This window comes from Amia ocellicauda, chromosome 7, assembly GCF_036373705.1.
Source record: "Amia ocellicauda isolate fAmiCal2 chromosome 7, fAmiCal2.hap1, whole genome shotgun sequence".
Taxonomy (NCBI): domain Eukaryota; kingdom Metazoa; phylum Chordata; class Actinopteri; order Amiiformes; family Amiidae; genus Amia; species Amia ocellicauda.
The window spans coordinates 45,207,644-45,224,013 of NC_089856.1; the positions used below are offsets into that span (position 1 = coordinate 45,207,644).

At 41.0% G+C, this 16,370-nt stretch overlaps 15 non-coding genes across 15 annotated transcripts; 4 read left to right on the forward strand and 11 right to left on the reverse strand.

Moving 5' to 3' along the window:
* Positions 1-466: 466 nt before the first annotated feature.
* trnae-uuc (transfer RNA glutamic acid (anticodon UUC)) lies at positions 467-538 on the reverse strand. Its single transcript has one exon. It is a non-coding gene; the product is annotated as a tRNA-Glu (tRNA).
* A 1,402-nt stretch (positions 539-1,940) lies between these two features.
* On the reverse strand, positions 1,941-2,012 carry trnae-uuc (transfer RNA glutamic acid (anticodon UUC)). The gene has a single exon. It is a non-coding gene; the product is annotated as a tRNA-Glu (tRNA).
* A 1,402-nt stretch (positions 2,013-3,414) lies between these two features.
* Positions 3,415-3,486, reverse strand: trnae-uuc (transfer RNA glutamic acid (anticodon UUC)). The gene has a single exon. It is a non-coding gene; the product is annotated as a tRNA-Glu (tRNA).
* Positions 3,487-3,692: 206 nt separating this feature from the next.
* Positions 3,693-3,764, forward strand: trnah-gug (transfer RNA histidin (anticodon GUG)). Its single transcript has one exon. It is a non-coding gene; the product is annotated as a tRNA-His (tRNA).
* Positions 3,765-4,888: 1,124 nt separating this feature from the next.
* On the reverse strand, positions 4,889-4,960 carry trnae-uuc (transfer RNA glutamic acid (anticodon UUC)). Its single transcript has one exon. It is a non-coding gene; the product is annotated as a tRNA-Glu (tRNA).
* A 206-nt stretch (positions 4,961-5,166) lies between these two features.
* On the forward strand, positions 5,167-5,238 carry trnah-gug (transfer RNA histidin (anticodon GUG)). Its single transcript has one exon. It is a non-coding gene; the product is annotated as a tRNA-His (tRNA).
* A 1,125-nt stretch (positions 5,239-6,363) lies between these two features.
* Positions 6,364-6,435, reverse strand: trnae-uuc (transfer RNA glutamic acid (anticodon UUC)). Its single transcript has one exon. It is a non-coding gene; the product is annotated as a tRNA-Glu (tRNA).
* Positions 6,436-7,838: 1,403 nt separating this feature from the next.
* On the reverse strand, positions 7,839-7,910 carry trnae-uuc (transfer RNA glutamic acid (anticodon UUC)). Its single transcript has one exon. It is a non-coding gene; the product is annotated as a tRNA-Glu (tRNA).
* A 1,403-nt stretch (positions 7,911-9,313) lies between these two features.
* On the reverse strand, positions 9,314-9,385 carry trnae-uuc (transfer RNA glutamic acid (anticodon UUC)). Its single transcript has one exon. It is a non-coding gene; the product is annotated as a tRNA-Glu (tRNA).
* A 206-nt stretch (positions 9,386-9,591) lies between these two features.
* On the forward strand, positions 9,592-9,663 carry trnah-gug (transfer RNA histidin (anticodon GUG)). The gene has a single exon. It is a non-coding gene; the product is annotated as a tRNA-His (tRNA).
* A 1,124-nt stretch (positions 9,664-10,787) lies between these two features.
* On the reverse strand, positions 10,788-10,859 carry trnae-uuc (transfer RNA glutamic acid (anticodon UUC)). The gene has a single exon. It is a non-coding gene; the product is annotated as a tRNA-Glu (tRNA).
* Positions 10,860-12,141: 1,282 nt separating this feature from the next.
* trnae-uuc (transfer RNA glutamic acid (anticodon UUC)) lies at positions 12,142-12,213 on the reverse strand. Its single transcript has one exon. It is a non-coding gene; the product is annotated as a tRNA-Glu (tRNA).
* A 206-nt stretch (positions 12,214-12,419) lies between these two features.
* Positions 12,420-12,491, forward strand: trnah-gug (transfer RNA histidin (anticodon GUG)). Its single transcript has one exon. It is a non-coding gene; the product is annotated as a tRNA-His (tRNA).
* Positions 12,492-13,495: 1,004 nt separating this feature from the next.
* trnae-uuc (transfer RNA glutamic acid (anticodon UUC)) lies at positions 13,496-13,567 on the reverse strand. Its single transcript has one exon. It is a non-coding gene; the product is annotated as a tRNA-Glu (tRNA).
* Positions 13,568-14,969: 1,402 nt separating this feature from the next.
* On the reverse strand, positions 14,970-15,041 carry trnae-uuc (transfer RNA glutamic acid (anticodon UUC)). The gene has a single exon. It is a non-coding gene; the product is annotated as a tRNA-Glu (tRNA).
* Positions 15,042-16,370: the final 1,329 nt, after the last annotated feature.

Consider the following 16,370-nt stretch of genomic DNA (forward strand, 5'->3'; position numbering starts at 1 on the left):
TTTCATGAAAACAGTAGGGTTATTCTTCCTGATTGGGTCAGGATGAACCGTCACTCAAACCTGCTGGACCAATGGAGACCCAGGATCCACGCCTCCCTGTAAATTCCGCCCACACGACAAAACAGACAAAACTCGTAATGAGAATAAATCAATCGAAAGCAAAGAAACTGGCGGCGAAAGCAAAGATCACAGCATCGCAAGCAAAGACAGGGACTGCAGGTGAGTTTTACATAGGTTTGCTAATGACACTAAGTCTCTGTCTGGCATTCACGTTGTTGGAAGGGAATAATACTAATAATAACATTTCAAAGGTTATTTTGTGGAATCTGTGATGAAATTGTGTCCTTTGATTGTCCAGTAAGACAATCCACGTGAATTGGAATATAGAGTACAAGTCATAGTGGGTGACTGATTCAGTCAAAATCATCCAAGAGAATCAACGTGTGTCACACTTAAATACTGTGCTTTCCCATACCGGGAGTCGAACCCGGGCCACCTGGGTGAAAACCAGGAATCCTAACCGCTAGACCATATGGGATCTTGACAACACTCAAACAGTGTCGGGAGCTGTTTTCAGCATCACGTCGGTCTTAGAAAACATAGGCCTACATTACACAACACTGCGCCACCCAAGCAATAACACCTTAACTAGTATACTTATAAAATGAGTAATAAAGTAAGTAATACTACATATTCTTGTTACACTGACAACTTAGGAAAAGCTGAATATCACCTTGGTAGCTCGCCGTGATCGTATAGTGGTTAGTACTTTGCGTTGTGGCCGCAACAACCCCGGTTCCAATCCGGGTCACGGCAGGAGAAATCCTGACACGGCAGAGGGCTGTGTTCTACTCATCATTGCATGCAAGTGAAGTTCATATTTATATCAACACAGTCACAGATACATCAGAAAATATAGAAGACTAATCATAACTTTGCAAATGTAATATTTTGTGGATTATATCAATACATTAATAAGTTTCATCGCTTTTAAAGTATCTACATATTATTGATTGGTCGTAGAACCCAGTCGCAGGGGGGGAAACCCAACAATAAAACAAGAAGGCTCAGGGTTGGGTCATGTGACAGTATACACATTGATCAGTACATTATGGGTTTTGTATAGCGGACACTGAAAACTGTCCAATGAGAGCACTGGGTTTGCTCATCGGTGTCCCGCCAAGTAGTAGAATATAGCAGTATATGAAAAGTACCCGGGTGACATACTGCTTCCGTTTCGTAAACGAAGTATGGGAGTACTGGACACTTTTCAACCGCATAAAAGGCCACGAAACACTATGAAATTTCCATGAAATCCGATTGCATGTAATTCGAAAGCGTCGATTTAGTTGGATTTCATGAAATGCGTGAAATCTATGGGCTCAAATTAGCTCCATAACTATCGTATTCAAAATGTATAGAATTGTAAACAAAAAAAATGTATCGAAAGCAAAAAAAAACGAGAGCAAAACTTTTTCATGAAAACAGTAGGGTTATTCTTCCTGATTGGGTCAGGATGAACCGTCACTCAAACCTGCTGGACCAATGGAGACCCAGGATCCACGCCTCCCTGTAAATTCCGCCCACACGACAAAACAGACAAAACTCGTAATGAGAATAAATCAATCGAAAGCAAAGAAACTGGCGGCGAAAGCAAAGATCACAGCATCGCAAGCAAAGACAGGGACTGCAGGTGAGTTTTACATAGGTTTGCTAATGACACTAAGTCTCTGTCTGGCATTCACGTTGTTGGAAGGGAATAATACTAATAATAACATTTCAAAGGTTATTTTGTGGAATCTGTGATGAAATTGTGTCCTTTGATTGTCCAGTAAGACAATCCACGTGAATTGGAATATAGAGTACAAGTCATAGTGGGTGACTGATTCAGTCAAAATCATCCAAGAGAATCAACGTGTGTTACACTTAAATACTGTGCTTTCCCATACCGGGAGTCGAACCCGGGCCACCTGGGTGAAAACCAGGAATCCTAACCGCTAGACCATATGGGATCTTGACAACACTCAAACAGTGTCGGGAGCTGTTTTCAGCATCACGTCGGTCTTAGAAAACATAGGCCTACATTACACAACACTGCGCCACCCAAGCAATAACACCTTAACTAGTATACTTATAAAATGAGTAATAAAGTAAGTAATACTACATATTCTTGTTACACTGACAACTTAGGAAAAGCTGAATATCACCTTGGTAGCTCGCCGTGATCGTATAGTGGTTAGTACTTTGCGTTGTGGCCGCAACAACCCCGGTTCCAATCCGGGTCACGGCAGGAGAAATCCTGACACGGCAGAGGGCTGTGTTCTACTCATCATTGCATGCAAGTGAAGTTCATATTTATATCAACACAGTCACAGATACATCAGAAAATATAGAAGACTAATCATAACTTTGCAAATGTAATATTTTGTGGATTATATCAATACATTAATAAGTTTCATCGCTTTTAAAGTATCTACATATTATTGATTGGTCGTAGAACCCAGTCGCAGGGGGGGAAACCCAACAATAAAACAAGAAGGCTCAGGGTTGGGTCATGTGACAGTATACACATTGATCAGTACATTATGGGTTTTGTATAGCGGACACTGAAAACTGTCCAATGAGAGCACTGGGTTTGCTCATCGGTGTCCCGCCAAGTAGTAGAATATAGCAGTATATGAAAAGTACCCGGGTGACATACTGCTTCCGTTTCGTAAACGAAGTATGGGAGTACTGGACACTTTTCAACCGCATAAAAGGCCACGAAACACTATGAAATTTCCATGAAATCCGATTGCATGTAATTCGAAAGCGTCGATTTAGTTGGATTTCATGAAATGCGTGAAATCTATGGGCTCAAATTAGCTCCATAACTATCGTATTCAAAATGTATAGAATTGTAAACAAAAAAAATGTATCGAAAGCAAAAAAAAACGAGAGCAAAACTTTTTCATGAAAACAGTAGGGTTATTCTTCCTGATTGGGTCAGGATGAACCGTCACTCAAACCTGCTGGACCAATGGAGACCCAGGATCCACGCCTCCCTGTAAATTCCGCCCACACGACAAAACAGACAAAACTCGTAATGAGAATAAATCAATCGAAAGCAAAGAAACTGGCGGCGAAAGCAAAGATCACAGCATCGCAAGCAAAGACAGGGACTGCAGGTGAGTTTTACATAGGTTTGCTAATGACACTAAGTCTCTGTCTGGCATTCACGTTGTTGGAAGGGAATAATACTAATAATAACATTTCAAAGGTTATTTTGTGGAATCTGTGATGAAATTGTGTCCTTTGATTGTCCAGTAAGACAATCCACGTGAATTGTAATATAGAGTACAAGTCATAGTGGGTGACTGATTCAGTCAAAATCATCCAAGAGAATCAACGTGTGTTACACTTAAAGACTGTGCTTTCCCATACCGGGAGTCGAACCCGGGCCACCTGGGTGAAAACCAGGAATCCTAACCGCTAGACCATATGGGATCTTGAAAACACTCAAACAGTGTCGGGAGCTGTTTTCAGCATCACGTCGGTCTTAGAAAACATAGGCCTACATCACACAACACTGCGCCACCCAAGCAATAACACCTTAACTAGTATACTTATAAAATGAGTAATAAAGTAAGTAATACTACATATTCTTGTTACACTGACAACTTAGGAAAAGCTGAATATCACCTCGGTAGCTCGCCGTGATCGTATAGTGGTTAGTACTTTGCGTTGTGGCCGCAACAACCCCGGTTCGAATCCGGGTCACGGCAGGAGAAATCCTGACACGGCAGAGGGCTGTGTTCTTCTCATCATTGCATGCAAGTGAAGTTCATATTTATATCAACACAGTCACAGATACATCAGAAAATATAGAAGACTAATCATAACTTTGCAAATGTAATATTTTGTGGATTATATCAATACATTAATAAGTTTCATCGCTTTTAAAGTATCTACATATTATTGATTGGTCGTAGAACCCAGTCGCAGGGGGGGAAACCCAACAATAAAACAAGAAGGCTCAGGGTTGGGTCATGTGACAGTATACACATTGATCAGTACATTATGGGTTTTGTATAGCGGACACTGAAAACTGTCCAATGAGAGCACTGGGTTTGCTCATCGGTGTCCCGCCAAGTAGTAGAATATAGCAGTATATGAAAAGTACCCGGGTGACATACTGCTTCCGTTTCGTAAACGAAGTATGGGAGTACTGGACACTTTTCAACCGCATAAAAGGCCACGAAACACTATGAAATTTCCATGAAATCCGATTGCATGTAATTCGAAAGCGTCGATTTAGTTGGATTTCATGAAATGCGTGAAATCTATGGGCTCAAATTAGCTCCATAACTATCGTATTCAAAATGTATAGAATTGTAAACAAAAAAAATGTATCGAAAGCAAAAAAAAACGAGAGCAAAACTTTTTCATGAAAACAGTAGGGTTATTCTTCCTGATTGGGTCAGGATGAACCGTCACTCAAACCTGCTGGACCAATGGAGACCCAGGATCCACGCCTCCCTGTAAATTCCGCCCACACGACAAAACAGACAAAACTCGTAATGAGAATAAATCAATCGAAAGCAAAGAAACTGGCGGCGAAAGCAAAGATCACAGCATCGCAAGCAAAGACAGGGACTGCAGGTGAGTTTTACATAGGTTTGCTAATGACACTAAGTCTCTGTCTGGCATTCACGTTGTTGGAAGGGAATAATACTAATAATAACATTTCAAAGGTTATTTTGTGGAATCTGTGATGAAATTGTGTCCTTTGATTGTCCAGTAAGACAATCCACGTGAATTGGAATATAGAGTACAAGTCATAGTGGGTGACTGATTCAGTCAAAATCATCCAAGAGAATCAACGTGTGTTACACTTAAAGACTGTGCTTTCCCATACCGGGAGTCGAACCCAGGCCACCTGGGTGAAAACCAGGAATCCTAACCGCTAGACCATATGGGATCTTGAAAACACTCAAACAGTGTCGGGAGCTGTTTTCAGCATCACGTCGGTCTTAGAAAACATAGGCCTACATCACACAACACTGCGCCACCCAAGCAATAACACCTTAACTAGTATACTTATAAAATGAGTAATAAAGTAAGTAATACTACATATTCTTGTTACACTGACAACTTAAGAAAAGCTGAATATCACCTCGGTAGCTCGCCGTGATCGTATAGTGGTTAGTACTTTGCGTTGTGGCCGCAACAACCCCGGTTCGAATCCGGGTCACGGCAGGAGAAATACTGACACGGCAGAGGGCTGTGTTCTTCTCATCATTGCATGCAAGTGAAGTTCATATTTATATCAACACAGTCACAGATACATCAGAAAATATAGAAGACTAATCATAACTTTGCAAATGTAATATTTTGTGGATTATATCAATACATTAATAAGTTTCATCGCTTTTAAAGTATCTACATATTATTGATTGGTCGTAGAACCCAGTCGCAGGGGGGGAAACCCAACAATAAAACAAGAAGGCTCAGGGTTGGGTCATGTGACAGTATACACATTGATCAGTACATTATGGGTTTTGTATAGCGGACACTGAAAACTGTCCAATGAGAGCACTGGGTTTGCTCATCGGTGTCCCGCCAAGTAGTAGAATATAGCAGTATATGAAAAGTACCCGGGTGACATACTGCTTCCGTTTCGTAAACGAAGTATGGGAGTACTGGACACTTTTCAACCGCATAAAAGGCCACGAAACACTATGAAATTTCCATGAAATCCGATTGCATGTAATTCGAAAGCGTTCGATTTAGTTGGATTTCATGAAATGCGTGAAATCTATGGGCTCAAATTAGCGCCATAAGTATCATATTCAAAATGTATAGAATTGTAAACAAAAAAAATGTATCGAAAGCAAAAAAAATCGAGAGCAAAACTTTTTCATGAAAACAGTTGGGTTATTCTTCCTGATTGGGTCAGGATGAACCGTCACTCAAACCTGCTGGACCAATGGAGACCCAGGATCCACGCCTCCCTGTAAATTCCGCCCACACGACAAAACAGACAAAACTCGTAATGAGAATAAATCAATCGAAAGCAAAGAAACTGGCGGCGAAAGCAAAGATCACAGCATCGCAAGCAAAGACAGGGACTGCAGGTGAGTTTTACATAGGTTTGCTAATGACACTAAGTCTCTGTCTGGCATTCACGTTGTTGGAAGGGAATAATACTAATAATAACATTTCAAAGGTTATTTTGTGGAATCTGTGATGAAATTGTGTCCTTTGATTGTCCAGTAAGACAATCCACGTGAATTGGAATATAGAGTACAAGTCATAGTGGGTGACTGATTCAGTCAAAATCATCCAAGAGAATCAACGTGTGTTACACTTAAAGACTGTGCTTTCCCATTCCGGGAGTCGAACCCGGGCCACCTGGGTGAAAACCAGGAATCCTAACCGCTAGACCATATGGGATCTTGACAACTCTCAAACAGTGTCGGGAGCTGTTTTCAGCATCACGTCGGTCTTAGAAAACATAGGCCTACATCACACAACACTGCGCCACCCAAGCAATAACACCTTAACTAGTATACTTATAAAATGAGTAATAAAGTAAGTAATACTACATATTCTTGTTACACTGACAACTTAGGAAAAGTTGAATATCACCTCGGTAGCTCGCCGTGATCGTATAGTGGTTAGTACTTTGCGTTGTGGCCGCAACAACCCCGGTTCCAATCCGGGTCACGGCAGGAGAAATCCTGACACGGCAGAGGGCTGTGTTCTTCTCATCATTGCATGCAAGTGAAGTTCATATTTATATCAACACAGTCACAGATACATCAGAAAATATAGAAGACTAATCATAACTTTGCAAATGTAATATTTTGTGGATTATATCAATACATTAATAAGTTTCATCGCTTTTAAAGTATCTACATATTATTGATTGGTCGTAGAACCCAGTCGCAGGGGGGGAAACCCAACAATAAAACAAGAAGGCTCAGGGTTGGGTCATGTGACAGTATACACATTGATCAGTACATTATGGGTTTTGTATAGCGGACACTGAAAACTGTCCAATGAGAGCACTGGGTTTGCTCATCGGTGTCCCGCCAAGTAGTAGAATATAGCAGTATATGAAAAGTACCCGGGTGACATACTGCTTCCGTTTCGTAAACGAAGTATGGGAGTACTGGACACTTTTCAACCGCATAAAAGGCCACGAAACACTATGAAATTTCCATGAAATCCGATTGCATGTAATTCGAAAGCGTTCGATTTAGTTGGATTTCATGAAATGCGTGAAATCTATGGGCTCAAATTAGCGCCATAAGTATCATATTCAAAATGTATAGAATTGTAAACAAAAAAAATGTATCGAAAGCAAAAAAAATCGAGAGCAAAACTTTTTCATGAAAACAGTTGGGTTATTCTTCCTGATTGGGTCAGGATGAACCGTCACTCAAACCTGCTGGACCAATGGAGACCCAGGATCCACGCCTCCCTGTAAATTCCGCCCACACGACAAAACAGACAAAACTCGTAATGAGAATAAATCAATCGAAAGCAAAGAAACTGGCGGCGAAAGCAAAGATCACAGCATCGCCAGCAAAGACAGGGACTGCAGGTGAGTTTTACATAGGTTTGCTAATGACACTAAGTCTCTGTCTGGCATTCACGTTGTTGGAAGGGAATAATACTAATAATAACATTTCAAAGGTTATTTTGTGGAATCTGTGATGAAATTGTGTCCTTTGATTGTCCAGTAAGACAATCCACGTGAATTGGAATATAGAGTACAAGTCATAGTGGGTGACTGATTCAGTCAAAATCATCCAAGAGAATCAACGTGTGTTACACTTAAAGACTGTGCTTTCCCATACCGGGAGTCGAACCCGGGCCACCTGGGTGAAAACCAGGAATCCTAACCGCTAGACCATATGGGATCTTGACAACACTCAAACAGTGTCGGGAGCTGTTTTCAGCATCACGTCGGTCTTAGAAAACATAGGCCTACATCACACAACACTGCGCCACCCAAGCAATAACACCTTAACTAGTATACTTATAAAATGAGTAATAAAGTAAGTAATACTACATATTCTTGTTACACTGACAACTTAGGAAAAGCTGAATATCACCTTGGTAGCTCGCCGTGATCGTATAGTGGTTAGTACTTTGCGTTGTGGCCGCAACAACCCTGGTTCCAATCCGGGTCACGGCAGGAGAAATCCTGACACGGCAGAGGGCTGTATTCTTCTCATCATTGCATGCAAGTGAAGTTCATATTTATATCAACACAGTCACAGATACATCAGAAAATATAGAAGACTAATCATAACTTTGCAAATGTAATATTTTGTGGATTATATCAATACATTAATAAGTTTCATCGCTTTTAAAGTATCTACATATTATTGATTGGTCGTAGAACCCAGTCGCAGGGGGGGAAACCCAACAATAAAACAAGAAGGCTCAGGGTTGGGTCATGTGACAGTATACACATTTATCAGTACATTATGGGTTTTGTATAGCGGACACTGAAAACTGTCCAATGAGAGCACTGGGTTTGCTAATCGGTGTCCCGCCAAGTAGTAGAATATAGCAGTATATGAAAAGTACCCGGGTGACATACTGCTTCCGTTTCGTAAACGAAGTATGGGAGTACTGGACACTTTTCAACCGCATAAAAGGCCACGAAACACTATGAAATTTCCATGAAATCCGATTGCATGTAATTCAAAAGCGTTCGATTTAGTTGGATTTCATGAAATGCGTGAAATCTATGGGCTCAAATTAGCGCCATAAGTATCGTATTCAAAATGTATAGAATTGTAAACAAAAAAAATGTATCGAAAGCAAAAAAAATCGAGAGCAAAACTTTTTCATGAAAACAGTTGGGTTATTCTTCCTGATTGGGTCAGGATGAACCGTCACTCAAACCTGCTGGACCAATGGAGACCCAGGATCCACGCCTCCCTGTAAATTCCGCCCACACGACAAAACAGACAAAACTCGTAATGAGAATAAATCAATCGAAAGCAAAGAAACTGGCGGCGAAAGCAAAGATCACAGCATCGCAAGCAAAGACAGGGACTGCAGGTGAGTTTTACATAGGTTTGCTAATGACACTAAGTCTCTGTCTGGCATTCACGTTGTTGGAAGGGAATAATACTAATAATAACATTTCAAAGGTTATTTTGTGGAATCTGTGATGAAATTGTGTCCTTTGATTGTCCAGTAAGACAATCCACGTGAATTGGAATATAGAGTACAAGTCATAGTGGGTGACTGATTCAGTCAAAATCATCCAAGAGAATCAACGTGTGTTACACTTAAAGACTGTGCTTTCCCATACCGGGAGTCGAACCCGGGCCACCTGGGTGAAAACCAGGAATCCTAACCGCTAGACCATATGGGATCTTGAAAACACTCAAACAGTGTCGGGAGCTGTTTTCAGCATCACGTCGGTCTTAGAAAACATAGGCCTACATCACACAACACTGCGCCACCCAAGCAATAACACCTTAACTAGTATACTTATAAAATGAGTAATAAAGTAAGTAATACTACATATTCTTGTTACACTGACAACTTAGGAAAAGCTGAATATCACCTCGGTAGCTCGCCGTGATCGTATAGTGGTTAGTACTTTGCGTTGTGGCCGCAACAACCCCGGTTCGAATCCGGGTCACGGCAGGAGAAATCCTGACACGGCAGAGGGCTGTGTTCTACTCATCATTGCATGCAAGTGAAGTTCATATTTATATCAACACAGTCACAGATACATCAGAAAATATAGAAGACTAATCATAACTTTGCAAATGTAATATTTTGTGGATTATATCAATACATTAATAAGTTTCATCGCTTTTAAAGTATCTACATATTATTGATTGGTCGTAGAACCCAGTCGCAGGGGGGGAAACCCAACAATAAAACAAGAAGGCTCAGGGTTGGGTCATGTGACAGTATACACATTGATCAGTACATTATGGGTTTTGTATAGCGGACACTGAAAACTGTCCAATGAGAGCACTGGGTTTGCTCATCGGTGTCCCGCCAAGTAGTAGAATATAGCAGTATATGAAAAGTACCCGGGTGACATACTGCTTCCGTTTCGTAAACGAAGTATGGGAGTACTGGACACTTTTCAACCGCATAAAAGGCCACGAAACACTATGAAATTTCCATGAAATCCGATTGCATGTAATTCGAAAGCGTCGATTTAGTTGGATTTCATGAAATGCGTGAAATCTATGGGCTCAAATTAGCTCCATAACTATCGTATTCAAAATGTATAGAATTGTAAACAAAAAAAATGTATCGAAAGCAAAAAAAAACGAGAGCAAAACTTTTTCATGAAAACAGTAGGGTTATTCTTCCTGATTGGGTCAGGATGAACCGTCACTCAAACCTGCTGGACCAATGGAGACCCAGGATCCACGCCTCCCTGTAAATTCCGCCCACACGACAAAACAGACAAAACTCGTAATGAGAATAAATCAATCGAAAGCAAAGAAACTGGCGGCGAAAGCAAAGATCACAGCATCGCAAGCAAAGACAGGGACTGCAGGTGAGTTTTACATAGGTTTGCTAATGACACTAAATCTCTGTCTGGCATTCACGTTGTTGGAAGGGAATAATACTAATAATAACATTTCAAAGGTTATTTTGTGGAATCTGTGATGAAATTGTGTCCTTTGATTGTCCAGTAAGACAATCCACGTGAATTGGAATATAGAGTACAAGTCATAGTGGGTGACTGATTCAGTCAAAATCATCCAAGAGAATCAACGTGTGTTACACTTAAAGACTGTGCTTTCCCATACCGGGAGTCGAACCCGGGCCACCTGGGTGAAAACCAGGAATCCTAACCGCTAGACCATATGGGATCTTGAAAACACTCAAACAGTGTCGGGAGCTGTTTTCAGCATCACGTCGGTCTTAGAAAACATAGGCCTACATCACACAACACTGCGCCACCCAAGCAATAACACCTTAACTAGTATACTTATAAAATGAGTAATAAAGTAAGTAATACTACATATTCTTGTTACACTGACAACTTAGGAAAAGCTGAATATCACCTCGGTAGCTCGCCGTGATCGTATAGTGGATTGTACTTTGCGTTGTGGCCGCAACAACCCCGGTTCGAATCCGGGTCACGGCAGGAGAAATCCTGACACGGCAGAGGGCTGTGTTCTTCTCATCATTGCATGCAAGTGAAGTTCATATTTATATCAACACAGTCACAGATACATCAGAAAATATAGAAGACTAATCATAACTTTGCAAATGTAATATTTTGTGGATTATATCAATACATTAATAAGTTTCATCGCTTTTAAAGTATCTACATATTATTGATTGGTCGTAGAACCCAGTCGCAGGGGGGGAAACCCAACAATAAAACAAGAAGGCTCAGGGTTGGGTCATGTGACAGTATACACATTGATCAGTACATTATGGGTTTTGTATAGCGGACACTGAAAACTGTCCAATGAGAGCACTGGGTTTGCTCATCGGTGTCCCGCCAAGTAGTAGAATATAGCAGTATATGAAAAGTACCCGGGTGACATACTGCTTCCGTTTCGTAAACGAAGTATGGGAGTACTGGACACTTTTCAACCGCATAAAAGGCCACGAAACACTATGAAATTTCCATGAAATCCGATTGCATGAATTCGAAAGCGTTCGATTTAGTTGGATTTCATGAAAACAGTTGGGTTATTCTTCCTGATTGGGTCAGGATGAACCGTCACTCAAACCTGCTGGACCAATGGAGACCCAGGATCCACGCCTCCCTGTAAATTCCGCCCACACGACAAAACAGACAAAACTCGTAATGAGAATAAATCAATCGAAAGCAAAGAAACTGGCGGCGAAAGCAAAGATCACAGCATCGCAAGCAAAGACAGGGACTGCAGGTGAGTTTTACATAGGTTTGCTAATGACACTAAATCTCTGTCTGGCATTCACGTTGTTGGAAGGGAATAATACTAATAATAACATTTCAAAGGTTATTTTGTGGAATCTGTGATGAAATTGTGTCCTTTGATTGTCCAGTAAGACAATCCACGTGAATTGGAATATAGAGTACAAGTCATAGTGGGTGACTGATTCAGTCAAAATCATCCAAGAGAATCAACGTGTGTTACACTTAAAGACTGTGCTTTCCCATCCCGGGAGTCGAACCCGGGCCACCTGGGTGAAAACCAGGAATCCTAACCGCTAGACCATATGGGATCTTGAAAACACTCAAACAGTGTCGGGAGCTGTTTTCAGCATCACGTCGGTCTTAGAAAACATAGGCCTACATCACACAACACTGCGCCACCCAAGCAATAACACCTTAACTAGTATACTTATAAAATGAGTAATAAAGTAAGTAATACTACATATTCTTGTTACACTGACAACTTAGGAAAAGCTGAATATCACCTCGGTAGCTCGCCGTGATCGTATAGTGGTTAGTACTTTGCGTTGTGGCCGCAACAACCCCGGTTCGAATCCGGGTCACGGCAGGAGAAATCCTGACACGGCAGAGGGCTGTGTTCTTCTCATCATTGCATGCAAGTGAAGTTCATATTTATATCAACACAGTCACAGATACATCAGAAAATATAGAAGACTAATCATAACTTTGCAAATGTAATATTTTGTGGATTATATCAATACATTAATAAGTTTCATCGCTTTTAAAGTATCTACATATTATTGATTGGTCGTAGAACCCAGTCGCAGGGGGGGAAACCCAACAATAAAACAAGAAGGCTCAGGGTTGGGTCATGTGACAGTATACACATTGATCAGTACATTATGGGTATTGTATAGCGGACACTGAAAACTGTCCAATGAGAGCACTGGGTTTGCTCATCGGTGTCCCGCCAAGTAGTAGAATATAGCAGTATATGAAAAGTACCCGGGTGACATACTGCTTCCGTTTCGTAAACGAAGTATGGGAGTACTGGACACTTTTCAACCGCATAAAAGGCCACGAAACACTATGAAATTTCCATGAAATCCGATTGCATGAATTCGAAAGCGTTCGATTTAGTTGGATTTCATGAAAACAGTTGGGTTATTCTTCCTGATTGGGTCAGGATGAACCGTCACTCAAACCTGCTGGACCAATGGAGACCCAGGATCCACGCCTCCCTGTAAATTCCGCCCACACGACAAAACAGACAAAACTCGTAATGAGAATAAATCAATCGAAAGCAAAGAAACTGGCGGCGAAAGCAAAGATCACAGCATCGCAAGCAAAGACAGGGACTGCAGGTGAGTTTTACATAGGTTTGCTAATGACACTAAATCTCTGTCTGGCATTCACGTTGTTGGAAGGGAATAATACTAATAATAACATTTCAAAGGTTATTTTGTGGAATCTGTGATGAAATTGTGTCCTTTGATTGTCCAGTAAGACAATCCACGTGAATTGGAATATAGAGTACAAGTCATAGTGGGTGACTGATTCAGTCAAAATCATCCAAGAGAATCAACGTGTGTTACACTTAAAGACTGTGCTTTCACATACCGGGAGTCGAACCCGGGCCACCTGGGTGAAAACCAGGAATCCTAACCGCTAGACCATATGGGATCTTGAAAACACTCAAACAGTGTCGGGAGCTGTTTTCAGCATCACGTCGGTCTTAGAAAACATAGGCCTACATCACACAACACTGCGCCACCCAAGCAATAACACCTTAACTAGTATACTTATAAAATGAGTAATAAAGTAAGTAATACTACATATTCTTGTTACACTGACAACTTAGGAAAAGCTGAATATCACCTCGGTAGTTCGCCGTGCTCGTATAGTGGTTAGTACTTTGCGTTGTGGCCGCAACAACCCCGGTTCGAATCCGGGTCACGGCAGGAGAAATCCTGACACGGCAGAGGGCTGTGTTCTTCTCATCATTGCATGCAAGTGAAGTTCATATTTATATCAACACAGTCACAGATACATCAGAAAATATAGAAGACTAATCATAACTTTGGAAATGTAATATTTTGTGGATTATATCAATACATTAATAAGTTTCATCGCTTTTAAAGTATCTACATATTATTGATTGGTCGTAGAACCCAGTCGCAGGGGGGGAAACCCAACAATAAAACAAGAAGGCTCAGGGTTGGGTCATGTGACAGTATACACATTGATCAGTACATTATGGGTTTTGTATAGCGGACACTGAAAACTGTCCAATGAGAGCACTGGGTTTGCTCATCGGTGTCCCGCCAAGTAGTAGAATATAGCAGTATATGAAAAGTACCCGGGTGACATACTGCTTCCGTTTCGTAAACGAAGTATGGGAGTACTGGACACTTTTCAACCGCATAAAAGGCCACGAAACACTATGAAATTTCCATGAAATCCGATTGCATGTAATTCGAAAGCGTCGATTTAGTTGGATTTCATGAAATGCGTGAAATCTATGGGCTCAAATTAGCTCCATAAGTATCGTATTCAAAATGTATAGAATTGTAAACAAAAAAAATGTATCGAAAGCAAAAAAAAACGAGAGCAAAACTTTTTCATGAAAACAGTAGGGTTATTCTTCCTGATTGGGTCAGGATGAACCGTCACTCAAACCTGCTGGACCAATGGAGACCCAGGATCCACGCCTCCCTGTAAATTCCGCCCACACGACAAAACAGACAAAACTCGTAATGAGAATAAATCAATCGAAAGCAAAGAAACTGGCGGCGAACGCAAAGATCACAGCATCGCAAGCAAAGACAGGGACTGCAGGTGAGTTTTACATAGGTTTGCTAATGACACTAAGTCTCTGTCTGGCATTCACGTTGTTGGAAGGGAATAATACTAATAATAACATTTCAAAGGTTATATTGTGGAATCTGTGATGAAATTGTGTCCTTTGATTGTCCAGTAAGACAATCCACGTGAATTGGAATATAGAGTACAAGTCATAGTGGGTGACTGATTCAGTCAAAATCATCCAAGAGAATCAACGTGTGTTACACTTAAAGACTGTGCTTTCCCATACCGGGAGTCGAACCCGGGCCACCTGGGTGAAAACCAGGAATCCTAACCGCTAGACCATATGGGATCTTGACAACACTCAAACAGTGTCGGGAGCTGTTTTCAGCATCACGTCGGTCTTAGAAAACATAGGCCTACATCACACAACACTGCGCCACCCAAGCAATAACACCTTAACTAGTATACTTATAAAATGAGTAATAAAGTAAGTAATACTACATATTCTTGTTACACTGACAACTTAGGAAAAGCTGAATATCACCTTGGTAGCTCGCCGTGATCGTATAGTGGTTAGTACTTTGCGTTGTGGCCGCAACAACCCCGGTTCCAATCCGGGTCACGGCAGGAGAAATCCTGACACGGCAGAGGGCTGTATTCTTCTCATCATTGCATGCAAGTGAAGTTCATATTTATATCAACACAGTCACAGATACATCAGAAAATATAGAAGACTAATCATAACTTTGGAAATGTAATATTTTGTGGATTATATCAATACATTAATAAGTTTCATCGCTTTTAAAGTATCTACATATTATTGATTGGTCGTAGAACCCAGTCGCAGGGGGGGAAACCCAACAATAAAACAAGAAGGCTCAGGGTTGGGTCATGTGACAGTATACACATTGATCAGTACATTATGGGTTTTGTATAGCGGACACTGAAAACTGTCCAATGAGAGCACTGGGTTTGCTAATCGGTGTCCCGCCAAGTAGTAGAATATAGCAGTATGTGAAAAGTACCCGGGTGACATACTGCTTCCGTTTCGTAAACGAAGTATGGGAGTACTGGACACTTTTCAACCGCATAAAAGGCCACGAAACACTATGAAATTTCCATGAAATCCGATTGCATGTAATTCGAAAGCGTTCGATTTAGTTGGATTTCATGAAATGCGTGAAATCTATGGGCTCAAATTAGCGCCATAAGTATCGTATTCAAAATGTATAGAATTGTAAACAAAAAAAATGTATCGAAAGCAAAAAAAATCGAGAGCAAAACTTTTTCATGAAAACAGTTGGGTTATTCTTCCTGATTGGGTCAGGATGAACCGTCACTCAAACCTGCTGGACCAATGGAGACCCAGGATCCACGCCTCCCTGTAAATTCCGCCCACACGACAAAACAGACAAAACTCGTAATGAGAATAAATCAATCGAAAGCAAAGAAACTGGCGGCGAAAGCAAAGATCACAGCATCGCAAGCAAAGACAGGGACTGCAGGTGAGTTTTACATAGGTTTGCTAATGACACTAAGTCTCTGTCTGGCATTCACGTTGTTGGAAGGGAATAATACTAATAATAACATTTCAAAGGTTATTTTGTGGAATCTGTGATGAAATTGTGTCCTTTGATTGTCCAGTAAGACAATCCACGTGAATTGGAATATAGAGTAC